The following is a 14,323-nucleotide window of genomic DNA, read 5'->3' on the forward strand; positions in this document are numbered from 1 at the left end:
TTTGAGGTTGCTAGGATAGACTTGGTGGTTTGATTTGCTGCAATTCTGTGATTTGAACACTGAGTGGCACTAAAGCCTAGGTCACAGACAAAATATTGCTGATTCAAATTCTAAGATTCAGGGGTCTATTGATGGGTATGTCTTTGAGAAAGTGCAAAAAGGATTGGTAAAAGATACTTTGAGCTTAAGAAAAGAAAGGAAAGTTAGTTTGACAATAAGTTATATTGGGAGCTGGAAGTTTAACCAAACTCTGTTGTTGTTATTTGTAAATTATTTGAAAACAAGAAATAAACTGCTGTTAAAATACCAAAGATGCCTAACCTCACTGCAACCTATTCTTGAAATCTTTCCCCTTTTCTTTGCAGAGAAGGAGGAATTCATACTTAGAAGAACGTTCGCAGACAGAGTGCACTCATATGTATGTTGTTAAGCTCCTGTGCCCACACAGGTTGCAAGACCCATAGGAAACACTACTTCTGAACTCAAGCATCTGTAGAGACTATTTATTTATACCTGTAAATGTGTGTTTGTTCATACATTTGACCGAATTTAGAAAATATCAGTGTCATTCCAGTTTGAAAAAAAATTAGAATTTGGTTATTTTGCTGGAGGAAGAAAGTCATTCTTACTTCTCTTGTTTCTCTAAACTTTAAATTCTTTATTTTCTTCTGCGAATATTCCGTTGGTATATTCTTATATTTGAGAAAAGGCATATTCTTATAGCTTACTTTCTTCTAACATCTATTGGAGTTTTAGCTATTCTTCTTTGGATTATTTTAAAATTATTTTTCTCTTAAATTATTTTCTCTAGGATTGTAGCACACATCCTCAACTTTACAATCTATTTAGAGTTAATATTATACTACTTCATTTAAAACATAAGAATTTGCAACCATAATATTCCATTTACCTGCCTTCTATGATTATTACTATAGTTGTCATCTTTTATAGAATTAAAAAGAAAGGGTAATCTTTGTATTTATTCAGACATTTGCTATTTCTAATGCTCTCAATTTCTTTCCAAATGTCTGACTTTTACTCTGGCATCCTTTTTTTTTCAGCCTGAAGACTTTCCTTTATCATTTCTTATAGTCCAGGCATCTTGACAACAAACTTGCTTAGTTTTCTTTCATCTGAAAATGTCTTCTCTTTGAATTCATTCTTGAAGAATATTTTCACTGGGTATAGAATTTTGGGTTGCCTTTTTTTTTCCCTTTTAGAACTTTTTTGTATTGTTCTACTATCTTCTGATCACTATCATTTCTGATGAAAAGGCAGTATCCCTGTGAATCCTTATTTCCCTGTAAGTACTTTGTAAGGTTTTTTTTGTTTTTGTTTATGTTACTTGGGGGCACGGGTTGTTTTTAAGACTCTTCTCTTTATATTTGGCTTTCAGAATTTGGACGATGATGTGCTTAGATTTATATTGCTTGGATTTTGCCAAATTATTGAAATTATACATTTACATCTTTCACCATTATTTCTTCCATTCCCCCCCCCCCCCACATATTCTTTCTCTTCTCTGATTCCTGGATTCCAGTTACACATGTTAGTGTTTTTTATATTTTTCTATGGATGTCTGAGGCTCTGTTCATTGTTTTAATCTTTTTTTAAAATCTGCCTATTCATAAGATTGGATAACTTCCATTGTTTACCTGCAATTTCATTGACTCTTTCCTCCATTAACACCACTCTGCTGTTAAGACCATACAATTAACTTCTGCTTCAGGATTTATAGTTTTTGTTTCTGCAATTTAGATTTTTTTATACTTTCCATTTGTTAATAGAGATTTCTTATCTTTTCACTCACTGAGAGCATATTTCCAATTATTTCATTGAGTAAATTTGTAATGACTGCATCAAATTCTTTGTGTGCTTGTTCTAACATCTTTACCATATTGGAATTGGGCTTCATAGATTATTTATTCACTTGAGAATGGGTTATTTTTTTCCTGATTTTTTCACTTGTTGAATAATTTTGAATTAATTTCTGGAAATTGTGACTATTACATTGTAGATCATTTCTATTACTACAAGGAGTGCTGGTTTTTTTTTTTTTTTTTTTTTTTTTTGGTTTTAGGAGGCAATTTTCCTGGTTGAATTCAAAGTACTGTGTTTCCTGAGTGGCAGCTCCAGTCTCAGGTTAGTTGTTAAAATCTTTGATGGGCTGCTTTGTGTCTGCTCATGCATGCGAGATGCGGTGAGCCCTCAGAGATCTGGGCAGATTTTACACACAGAAGCTGGGCCTTTCCATCTCTATTTTTGGAGATTTCCACTGCATTGCCTAGTAGAAGTGATGGTCCTGATCTTTGTCCTTTGACTCTTAAGACCTTCAGAAAGGTTATGGGCTAAAGGCCAAACAAATGAAGAAATTCATTCTGTGCTATTCACCTTCTCCAGGTTTTGATTTCCTTCCATAAACTGTATTCTTTTGTTTATTCTCCAGTGCTTTAGGATTGTTTTTTGGTTTTGGTTTGTAAATTTTCCAGAAGTTATTGTTGTTCTCTGTGTGAGGGCCATCCTAGTATGAGTTTATTTGCCATGCTGGAGTCAGAAGTTTCATATCACTCTTGACTCAGAAATCACCAGTTGAACTCTGTTAACTCCAGAAGAAAAAGTCCTACCTCCTTATCCTGGCATTGTTGGATTTTCTTAGTATAACTGTTTTTTCACCCACATAATTCTGCCTTCTCTCCCTAGTGTCACATCCATTTACCTATTCTATGAATTAGCTACAACAAAAAAATTTCTTTTTGTCACCTCAACATGCTTTTTTTTTTCCCAGTTCCCTGTCTTTTTCTTACAGCTTCCAATGCTATAAGGATGTTAATATACCTTTCTATCTGGTCATCAAGTTCTTACTTAGTCTTCAAGGACCAGTTAACATATCATTTACTCTGTAGTAGAAGTATTTTTCTCTCTTCTGTGCTTCTATTATAATTTGTGCATTGTAATATTTATAGAGCTAGTTAATTGTATATATCCATCTGTCCAGCTTGATTTTGTGCTACTTTAACCAAGAATTGTCTAATTTGAAGTTTTAGCAGATATGGGATGTAGCATAATAAATAATTTTGAATTAAAAAAACTAGTGAAATTTCCTTGTATATATATTCTAATTATATTTTAATTAGTGTTCTGTGTGTTCTGACTTAGAGTTCTACTAATTGTACTATAGCAAAACAATACCTTGGTAAAAAACAAATATAATAATGTTCATATATATTAATGTCTAAGTACATAGATAATATTCTTTTTAATATTTTCTATAACTTAATGACATTGAGTTTTTTCAGCTATTTATTTATGTTCTTTTTAAATTTTTTGTTGTGTTAAAATACACATGACATAAAATACACCATCTTAACCATTTTTTAGGTGTACCCTTCAGAGGTATTAAATATATTCACATTGCTGTGCAGTCATCACTACCATCCATTCCCATAACTCTTTTCATCTTGTAAAACTGAAACTTTAACTATACTTATAATTTCCTCTTCACCCCTTTCCTCCCATCCTCTGGAGATCACCATTATGCTTTCTATTTTTATAGTTTTGACTAAGCACCTCTTATAAATGGAATCATACAGTATTTGTCTTTTTGTGACTAGCTTATTTCCTTTAGTGTAATGTTGTCAAGGTTCATCCATGTTGTGGTATATTGCAGACTTTCCTTCCTTATTAAGGCTGAGTCATATTCCACTGTGTGTGTGTACCATATTTTGCTTATCTATACATCCCTTGATGGACATTTGGAGTGCTTCCACAGCTTAGCATTGTGAATAATGCTACCATGAACATGGGCATACAAATATCTTTTTGAGACTTTGCTTTCAAATCTTTTGAGCATGTACTCAGCAGTGGAATTGCTGGTTCATATGGTAATTCTACTTTTAATATTTTGAGAAACCTGCATCCTGTTTTCCACACTGGTTGTACCATTTTATATTCCCACCAACTGTGTATGAGGGTTCCAATTTCTTCACATCTTTACCAACACTTGTTTTCTGTTTGTTTGTTTTTGTTTTTGTTTTGACAGGCCATCCCATTGGGTGTGAGGTGGTGTCTCATTGTAGTTTTGATTTGCATTTCCTAAATGATTAGTGATGTTGAGCATCTTTCAAGTTTTTTTTCCCCATTTTTATTTAAATTCCAGGTAGTTAACATACAGTGTAATATTAGTTTCAGGTGTACAATATAGTGATTTAACACTTACATACAACACCTGATGCTCATCCCAGCAAGTGAACTCCTTAATCTCTATCACCAAGTTAACTCATCTTCCCACCCAACTCCCATCTGGTAACTATCAGATTGCTCTCTATAACCAAGTCTGTTTCTTGGTTTGCCTCTCTATTTCTTTCCTTATGCCCATTTGTTTTGTTTCTTAAGTTCCACATATGAGTGAAATACGGTATTTGTCTTTCTCTGACTGACTTATTTTGCTTAGCATAATACTGCTTAACACCATCCACTTTGTTGTAAGTGGCAAGATTTCATTATTTTTTATGGCTGAGTAATATTCTATTATATATGTACACCATTTCTTCTTTATCCATTCATCAACAGTGGACATTTGGGCTGTTTCCATAATTTGGCTATGGTAGCTAATGCCACTATCAGCATTGGGGTGAATGTATCCCTTTGAATTAGTGATTTTGTATTCTTTGGGTAAATACCTAATAGTTAAATTGCTGGATTGTAGGGTAGTTGTATTTGTTTTTAAGTATTTTTTTTATTTTGAGAGACAGAGAGAGCATGAATGGAGAAGGTTGCAGAGAGAGAGGGAGAGAGAGAATCCCAAGCAGGCTCCATGCTGTCAACACAAAGCCTTAGACAGGGTGCAATCTCAGTTTCATAAACTAAAAGATCATGACCTGAGTCGAGACCAAGAGTTGGACACTTAACCAAATGAGCCACACAGGCACCCCAGAGTAGTTCTATTTTTAACTTTTTGAGGAACCTCTATATTGTTTGCAAAGTGCTTATTGGCTATTTGTAGATCTTCTTTGGAGAAATGCCTATTCAAGTCCTTCACCCACATTTATGTATGTATGTATGTATGTATGTATGCATGTATTTACATCGAAGTTAGTTAGCATATAGTGCAGTAATGATTTAACGGGTAGATTCCAGTGATTCATCCCCTATGAACACCCAGTGCTCATCCCAACAAGTGTCTTCCTTGATGTCCCTTACCCATTTAGCCCATCCCCTCACCCACAACCCCTCCAGCAACCCTCAATTTGTTCTCTGTATTTGAGTCTCTTATGTTTTGCCCCCCTCCTTGTTTTTATATTATTTTTGCTTCCCTTCCCTTATGTTTATCTGTTTTGTATCTTAAATAAGTCCTTCACCCATTTTTGAATTGGGTTTTTGTTGCTGTTGTTGTTGAATTTTAGGAGTTCTGTATATAATCTGAATGTTGATCTCTTATCAGATACATGATTTTCAAATATTTTCTCCCATTGTGTCAGCTACCTTTTTATTCTGTGAATAGTCTTTTGATATACAATTTTTAAAAATTTTTATGTAGTTCAATTTGTCCATTTTTTCTTTTGTTACCTGTGCCTTTAGTGCCCTATTCAGGAAATCACTGCTAAATCCAATGTAATGAAGCTTTTGCCCTCATTTACTTCTAAAAGTTTTATTGCTGTAGATCTTAAATGTAGATCTTTGATTCATTTTGAGTTGAGTTTTGTGTATAGTATTAAGGTTAGTGTCCAACTCCATTCTTTTGTGCATGGATATCCAGTTTTCCCAGCACCATTTGTTGAAAAGACTATTCTTTCCCCCATTGAACGTATCTTAGCACCAATGACAAAAATCATTTGACTTTACACATGAGGATTTATTTTGGGCTCTCTATTCCAGTGGTCTATATGTCTGTCTTTATGCTGATACCACACTGTTGTGATTACTACAGCTTTGTAGTAAGTTTTTTGAAATCAGGAAGTGTGAGATCTCTAGTTTTGTTCTTTTTCAGGATTGTTTTTGTTATTCAGGCTCCATTGATACTCTATATACATTTTAGAATGGGTTTTTATATTTCTGCAAAAGAAATCATTGGTATTTTAAAAGGGATTGCATTGAATCTTTAGATTGTTTTGGGTAATATTGACATTTTAACAATATTAAATCTTCTGATTAATAAACATGGGATGTGTTTCCAGTTATTTATGTCTTTAATAATTTCTTATAGCCATGTTTTGTAGTTTTATTGTACAAGTCTTTAATCTCTTTGGTTATTTCCTAAGTATTTTATTCTTTTTAATGTTATTGTAAATGGAATTGTTTTGTTTTTTTTCAATATATGAAATTTATTGTCAAATTGGTTTCCATACAACACTCAGTGCTCATCCCAAAAGGTGCCCTCCTCAATACCCATCACCCACCCTCCCCTCCCTCCCACCACCCCTCATCAACCCTCAGTTTGTTCTCAGTTTTTAAGAGTCTCTTATGCTTTGGCTCTCTCCCACTCTAACCTCTTTTTTTTTCCCCTTCCCCTCCCCCATGGGTTTCTGTTAAGTTTCTCAGGATCCACATAAGAGTGAAACCATATGGTATCTGTCTTTCTCTATATGGCTTATTTCACTTAGCATCACACTCTCCAGTTCCATCCACATTGCTACAAATGGCCATATTTCATTCTTTCTCATTGCCACATAGTACTCCATTGTGTATATAAACCACAATTTCTTTATCCATTCAGTTGATGGGCATTTAGGCTCTTTCCATAGTTTGGCTATTGTTAAGAGTGCTGCTATAAACATTGGGGTACAAGTGCCCTTATGCATCAGTACTAGAATTGTTTTTATAATTTCGTTTTCAGATCATTCGCTGTATAGAAATGGAATTTTTTGACACATTGACTTTGTATATATATTTGACACATTGACTTTGTAGCCTGCTACTTTGATGAATACATTTATTAAATCTAATATGTTTTTTTTTGTGGACACTCTAGAGGGTTTTTTTGTTTTGTTTTGTTTTACCTATAAGATTATATTGTCTGCAAACAGATAATTTTATTTCTTCCTTTCCAATTTGGATGGCTTTTATTTCTTTTTCTTGCCTATTGCCCTGCTACCTTGCTAATTCTGTTTGCTAGTATTTTATTGGGGATTTTTCCATCTATATTCATAAGGAACGTGGGGATTTTTGCTTCAATATTCATAAGGTCTTATAATGTCTTTGTCTGAGTTTGGTATCATAGTTATACCCTTATAACTATGGCCATAGTTATGGCCTTATGGAATGAGGTAGGAAATTTCTCCTCCTCTTTAATTTTTTGAAAAATTTGAGACGGATTGCTATTTGTTCTTCTTTAAGTGTTTGGTAGAATTCACCAGTGAAGCTATCAGGTTTGCAAATTTTATATTTTTAAAAAACCTGGTTGATTTTTTTCTATTGCTTTTCTGGTCTCTATTTCATTTATTTCTGCTCAGATCCTTGTTATCATCTTCCTCAGCTAACCTTGGACTTATTTTTTTTTTCCTAGTTCCTTCAGGTATAAAATTAATTTATTTGAGATCTTCTTTTTTTTATGTTGGTATTTATCACTATAAACTTTCCTTTTAGAACTGCTTTTGCTACATCTCATTAATTTTTGGTAAGAAAAAAAAAAGATCCATAACCTTGCTAGAAAACTGGAAAGGAGCCATGACTGGGTGAGAACACTTGAGGTTTGGAGGTCAAAAGCTAATGGGATCAGGAAAGGAGAAAATCAGAGCAGAGCAACCATAACCCCATGTAGATGCAGCTGAGGGCTATTGCTGAGATAACACCCTTAAAGAATTCTCACCTGAGACTTAACAATAGGAACAACCCGTGTCAGGTTCCTTACGTCTTAATATACACTGAAGGATCTCAGGTCTTATAATTTGCATTTTAAGAATTTGCATTTCAAGGGGCACTTTGGTGGTTCAGCTGGTTAAGACTCTTGATTTCAGCTTAGGTCATGATCTTGTGGTTGGTGAGTTTGAGCCCCACCTAGGGCTCTGCACGGACAGCGTGGACCTTGCTTGGGATTCTCTCTCTCTCTCTCTCTCTCTCTCTCTCTCTCTCTCTCTCTCTCTCTCTCTCTCCCCACCCCTCCCCTGCGCTCTCTCAAAATAAATAAATAAACTTAACAAGAAAAATAATTTGTATTTCTAGTAAGCTCACAAGTGAAAACAATAATAAATGGCTGTGAAACTAATTATTTTCCAAGCAATACTCTAAGAGCTTTATTATTTAATTCTCAACTGTTAAATGAGGTAGGTACAATTTGTATCCCCATTTTAAAGTGAAGAAACAGACGTTCAAAGAGAATTACAGATTTGCCTAAGGCAGTAACTAGTTGAAGTCAACACTGAAATCCAAGCCTGAGCTGTTTTAATCACCATGCTAACTATTCCATAATTAGAATAAGCAGCAGTTCTCATACTTTTGTTTGAAAATGTGCATTGGAATCACCTGGAAGTCTTATTGAGCTATAAATTGTAGGGCCCCACCTTTTCTAATGTGTTCCCAGGTGATAGTAACAATGTTGGTACAGGGATCACATTTTGAGAACGTGAATAATGAGAAGGGGCAAGCCATTCAAAGATCTGGGGGAAGAGAATTCTGGTGTAAAGTAAAAATCTGGCTAGTGAGACAACTGGCTAGACATTTTCTTTTTTGAAACTTCTTTAAAAAAATTTTTTTTTAATGTTTACTTTTGAGAGAGAGGGAGGGGAGAGGCAGAGAGAGAGAGAAAAAGAGAGAGAAAGAGAGAATCTGAAATAGGCTCCAGACTCTGAGCTGTTAGAATAGAGCCTGACATGGGGCTCAAATTGACCGGCGCGAGCATGACCTGAGCCAAAGTCTGACACCAAACGACCGAGCCACCCAGGCACCACGAAACCTCTTTATGTTTTAAACATTTTAATTTTTTCCAGCTTTACTGAGATATAATTGACATATAAGATTGTGTAAATTTAAATTTTATAATGTGATAATGTGATACATGTATGTATATATTGCAAAATGGTCACCACAGTAAGGTTAGTTAACACTTCCATCACCATCACCTGGCATAATTTCTTTTTTTTGTAGTAAAAACATTTAAGATTTATTCTCTTGAAAGTATAGAATTGTTGAATCACCATGTTGTATACTTGAAACTAATATAACACTGTATGTTAACCACACTGGAATTAAAATTAAAAACAGATTTACTTTTGGGGCACCTGGGTGGCTCAGTTGGTTAAGCGTCCGACTTTGGCTCAGGTCATGATCTCACGGTTGGTGAGGTCGAGCCCGCATCGGCTCTGTGCTGACAGCTCAGAGCCTGGAGCCTACTTCGGATTCTGTGTCTCCCCCTCCCCCTCCCCCTCTCCTGCTCACACTCTGTGTCTGTCTCTCAATAGTAAATAAAAACGTTAAAAAAAATAAAAACAGATTTACTTTCTTGAAAGTTTACTAGCAACTTTCACGTATATAGTGCAGTATAGTTACCATGCTGTACATTACATGTTCAGAATTTATTAATCTTATAACTGGAAGTTTGTACCCTTTAATCAATATCACCCCATTATCCCCTTCCTGCAGTCCCTGGTAAATGCCATTCTACTCTTTCTGTAAGTTCGGCTTTTTTAGATTTCATTTGTAAGTGAGATCATATAGTATTTGTCTTTGTCTGACTTATTACTTAGCGTCATTCCCTTGAGCTCCATCTGTGTTATTGCAAATAGCAGCATTTCCTTCTTTTTTTTTTTTAATAGCTGAATAATAGTCCGTTGTCTATATATCCCACATTTTCTTTATCCACTCATTCATTGATAATTAGGTTGTTTCTGTGTCTTGGTTATGGTGAATAATGCTGCAGTGAACATGGGGGTGCAGGTATCTCTTTGAGTTCGTGATTTCACTAAGATAAGCTATATATCCAGAAGATGTATACCCAGGTTAAGATGTATACCTAGAAGTGGGACTGCTGGATCATCTGGTAATTCTTTTTTTTTTTTTTTTTTTTAATTTTTACAGCAAGCTGAGGAGAGGGGCAGAAGGAGAGAGAGAATCCTCTAAGCAGGGTCCACACCCACAAGCCACTGAAGGTGCTCAACTGACTAAGCCATCCAGGTACCCCTGGTAATTCTATTTATAATTTTTGGGGAAACTCCATAGGGTTTTTGTTTGTTTATTTTACCCATAATGGCAGCAAAGAGTTCTCTTCTGTTTTCTGGAAGAGTTTGTGATGTTATCATATTAATTCTTTTAAATGCCTTTTTATTAAAAAAAAATTTTTTTTAACGTTTATTTATTTTTGAGACAGAGAGAGACAGAGCATGAACAGGGGAGGGGCAGAGAGAGAGGGAGACACAGAATCTGAAGCAGGCTCCAGGCCCTGAGCTGTCGGCACAGAGCCTGACACTGGGCTCGAGCCCACGAACCGTAAAATCGTGACCTCAGCCGAAGTCGGACGCTCAACCGACTGAGCCGCCCAGGTGCCCCTTAAATGCCTTTGTAAATGTTTGGTAGAATTCACCAGTGAAGCTTTCTGGATCTGGGTTTTTCTTTGTGGAAAAGTTTTAAATTACTAATTTCATATTTTATTTGTTTTAGATCTGTTCAGATTTTCTATTTCTTCTGATTTCAGTTTTAGTAGTTTATGTCTTTCTTGAAATATATCCATTTAATGTAAAGTATTTAATATGTTGGCCTATTATTCAGACATAATATTCATAATAACCCCTTATAATTCTTTAAATTTTTGTGAAGTCAGTCATGAGGTCCATATCTCTAACTAAAATGATTACTTGTTTCTCTACCCTTTTGAATAATGGAATATAATTATAGTAATTGTTTTGCTTTGTCTACTAGTTCTATTTATCTGCCTATTTCTAGGTCTGTTTTTTCTTGGTTGACTTTTTAATCCTTTTTAGGGGCTGTGTTTTCCTTCTTTATGCATGCCTGACAATTTTTTATTAGTTGCTAAATATTGTGCATTTTACCTTGTTGACTGCTGGATATGCTTTTATTCCTGTAAATGTTCTAGAGCTTTTCTTTTCCAGGACAGAATTAAGTTATTTGGAAACACTTTGATCCTTCCAAGCTTTGCTGTTAAGGAACAGACCAGCCTTTTAACTAGGGCTAATTTTGCCTCACACCTGAGGCAATACATTTCTGAATACTCTATCCAATGCCCTGTGAGTTTTGATGTTTCCCACTCTGATGGGAAAATGTAGTATCCCTGGCTCTGTTTGACTTCGGAGAATTATCCCTCTACTCCTTTCAGGTGTTGTTGTTGGTTCCCTTTCCCACGTGCCTCAGGTAGTTTCTTCACACACGTGCTAAATCATTATCCAGCTGAAGACTTGAGGAGGCCTTCTACCGGTCTCCCTCTCTGTGTAGCTCTTTCCTCGGAGGTATCTGCCTTGCCCACTCTGACCACCTTGATCTGTCTTGACTTCCAGCCTCATCTCTTCAACGTAAGGAGACCATCAAGCTCTGCCTGGGTCCTCCCCTTCCTGTGCTACAGCCGTTCTCGAAACGGTAAGCTGGGGTATTCAGGGGGCTCATTTTGTTTCTATCTCTCTGGGATCCCTGTCCTGCATTGCCTGATGTCAAGTGTCTGAGAACTATGGTTTCACATATTTTGTCCAGGTTTTATGTATTTCCATGCAGAAGAGTAAATCTGATCACTCGTATTCTATAAAGGTTAGAAGGGAAAGTGGAGCTTCTATTTCAGTAGGGAAAACAGCTAATAAGTTAACAAGAAGACGATTATGGGAAATTCAGATTTAAGCTCTTTAGAAGGACTGTTCAGGGAAAACACCTCTGAGGGTGGATTTTAGCTTGCGACCTGAGTTTTGAGAAGGAGCAAGCCACTCAAAGACCTGGGGGAATGGGCGCCAGGGTGGCTCAGTCAGTTAAGTGTCGACTTTGCCTCAGGTCATGATCTCATGGTTCACGGGTACCAGTCCCCCAGAGCCCCCACCTCGGGCTCTGTGCTAGCTCAGAGCCTAGAGCCTACTTCAGATTCTATCTCCCTCTCTCTGCCCCTCCCTCCCTCTCTCTCTCTCTCTCAAAAATAAAACAAACATTAAAAAAAACCTACAAAGATCTGGGGGAAAAGAATTCTGGCTTAGGGTAAATATCTGGCTAGTGAAAATGCTCTGAAACTGGAACAAATGATTTTACTTAACCCTGCCTTTTAGGGGACGCCTGAGGGGCACTTTGGCTTAGGTCATGATCTCCTGGTTCTTGAATTCAAGCCCTACCTCAGGGTCTGTGCTGACAGTTCAGAGCCTGGAGCCTGCTTCAGATATTCTGTCTGCCTCTCTCTCTGCCCCTCCCGTTCATTCTCTGTTTCTCTTAAAAAGTAAATAAACCTAAAAAAAAAAAAAAACCTACCTTTTTAAACCTTATGACTTGCAATTGCCCAATTACTCTCTTATTCAGCCAGTCTGAGCTCTTTTCAATCCCCTATCACACGGATGATTTTCCTTCTCATGCCATCTCTTCAACTTAAAATTCTGTGTTCCTCTATTTCTACCTCTGGAAATCTTATTCTCTTGCTAGTTGAGGCCAATTCAACCTTTTTTTTTTTTTTTAAGTTTATGTATTTATTTTGAGAGAGACAGGGTGGAGGGGAACGGGGAGAATCCAAAGCAGATCTGTGTTGCCAGTGCAGAGTCCGACGTGGGGCTTGGTTTCACAAACCAAGAGATCATGACCTGAGCTGAAACCAAGAGTCAGACGCTTCACTGACTGAGCCACCCAGGGGCCCCAATTGCAATCTTCTTTACTGAATCTTCTCTGATAATCTTAGTCAGAAATGATATTTTTTTCCTCTGAATTTCTATACCACATTTTTTGGGGGGTGCCCAGGGCCCTAAATCTTAAATAAGTATGAAAATCGGTACTTATTATAGTCTTCTTTTTTTTTTTTTTTGTATTTTATTTTCTTCTGTATTGTCAGAGCCTAGAAAAGCTACTGGTATAGAGTAAAAAATTAATAAATGTTTGTTGGGTGAATGGTATGTTATACTTGTGTGTATGTTTTTCTCCGAATCAGCACATTTGGATATAGTCAATCTGAGGTCACTATTTTGGTATATGTATATTGTAAAAATACTTTTTAGAATTAATTATGCAATGAGACTGACTTTTATCCATCCCTGAATCTTACCTGTGGTTTTCTTCCATCCAATTCCTGACCCCTAACCAATCCTTCACCTTGCTACTAAACATTATTTCAAAATTATGCTTTGCTAGGCTTAGCAATGGGTTAAAAAATATCTTTTGCACACATTCCTTGGTTGTTATAAAATCTTGTTTTAAACTAAAATTTCGTTTAACAACATTTATTTCATTTTACTTTAAAAGCTTCTCAAGCATGGTTAATATGCATTAATTGTTTCATCTCCCAGAGAATTTAGCACTTTGGTACTCAAAATATGGTTTGTAGATCAGCAACATTGATATCACCTGGGAGCGTGGAGAAGTGCAGAATCTTGGATGGCACTTCAGACCTACTGAACCCGAATTTGTATTTTAACAAGATTCCCAAGTGATTCATTGGCACAGAGCACTGGCTTAGTGGTTTTTTGTTCCCCCTCCAACCCCCCAACAGTTGTCACACTTAAGTATTTCTTGAGTGAATAAAAAGCTTCCAGGTCAAGTATGAAGTGTGCTACCAGTCCATTATTAACAAATTATGTTAAACAGACACTGAATGTTATGTAAGATTAGTCCATTTGCTAGGTAAAGTAGTTCTGCAAACTCTTAACCCATCAGTTATCAAGTGTTTTGGGTATATTTCATAAATATTACAGTAAATGTCAAGATGTCCATGATATAGTGATTTCAGCATAGTGTTTAGTGAAGGGACACTGGTTTTAGAATTGTAAGAGACAGAAACCTAGTTTAAACTAGCTTTGGAAAAAAAGGGTTATTTGCTTTAGTAATCAAACCACAGGAAGGGTTGGACTACATCTAGGGTAAAGGATAATTATTATTTGTCACTCATTACATGTCTCCTTGATAAATTTTTATGATTTAGAGTCATTCTCCCCCAGGTTTTTTCTTTTTTTAAAAAAAAAATTTTTTTTCAACGTTTATTTATTTTTGGGACAGAGAGAGACAGAGCATGAACGGGGGAGGGGCAGAGAGAGAGGGAGACACAGAATCGGAAACAGGCTCCAGGCTCTGAGCCATCAGCCCAGAGCCTGACGCGGGACTCGAACTCACGGACCGCGAGATCGTGACCTGGCTGAAGTCGGACGCTTAACCGACTGCGCCACCCAGGCGCCCCACCCCCAGGTTTTTTCTTATGGTGAGAAGCATGGTCTCTGTC

At 36.3% G+C, this 14,323-nt stretch overlaps 1 protein-coding gene across 1 annotated transcript in view; it reads left to right on the forward strand.

Annotated features, from left to right (window-relative positions):
- Nucleotides 1-11,493: 11,493 nt before the first annotated feature.
- Nucleotides 11,494-14,323, forward strand: part of SLC4A10 (solute carrier family 4 member 10) — a 314,478-nt gene continuing 311,648 nt past the window's right edge. Inside the window, exon 1 of the mRNA XM_045033870.1 lies at nt 11,494-11,517. The gene's annotated coding sequence lies outside the window, so the exon portion shown is untranslated. The remainder of the gene's footprint in view (nt 11,518-14,323) is intronic.

Source organism: Felis catus, chromosome C1, assembly GCF_018350175.1.
Source record: "Felis catus isolate Fca126 chromosome C1, F.catus_Fca126_mat1.0, whole genome shotgun sequence".
NCBI lineage: Eukaryota > Metazoa > Chordata > Mammalia > Carnivora > Felidae > Felis > Felis catus.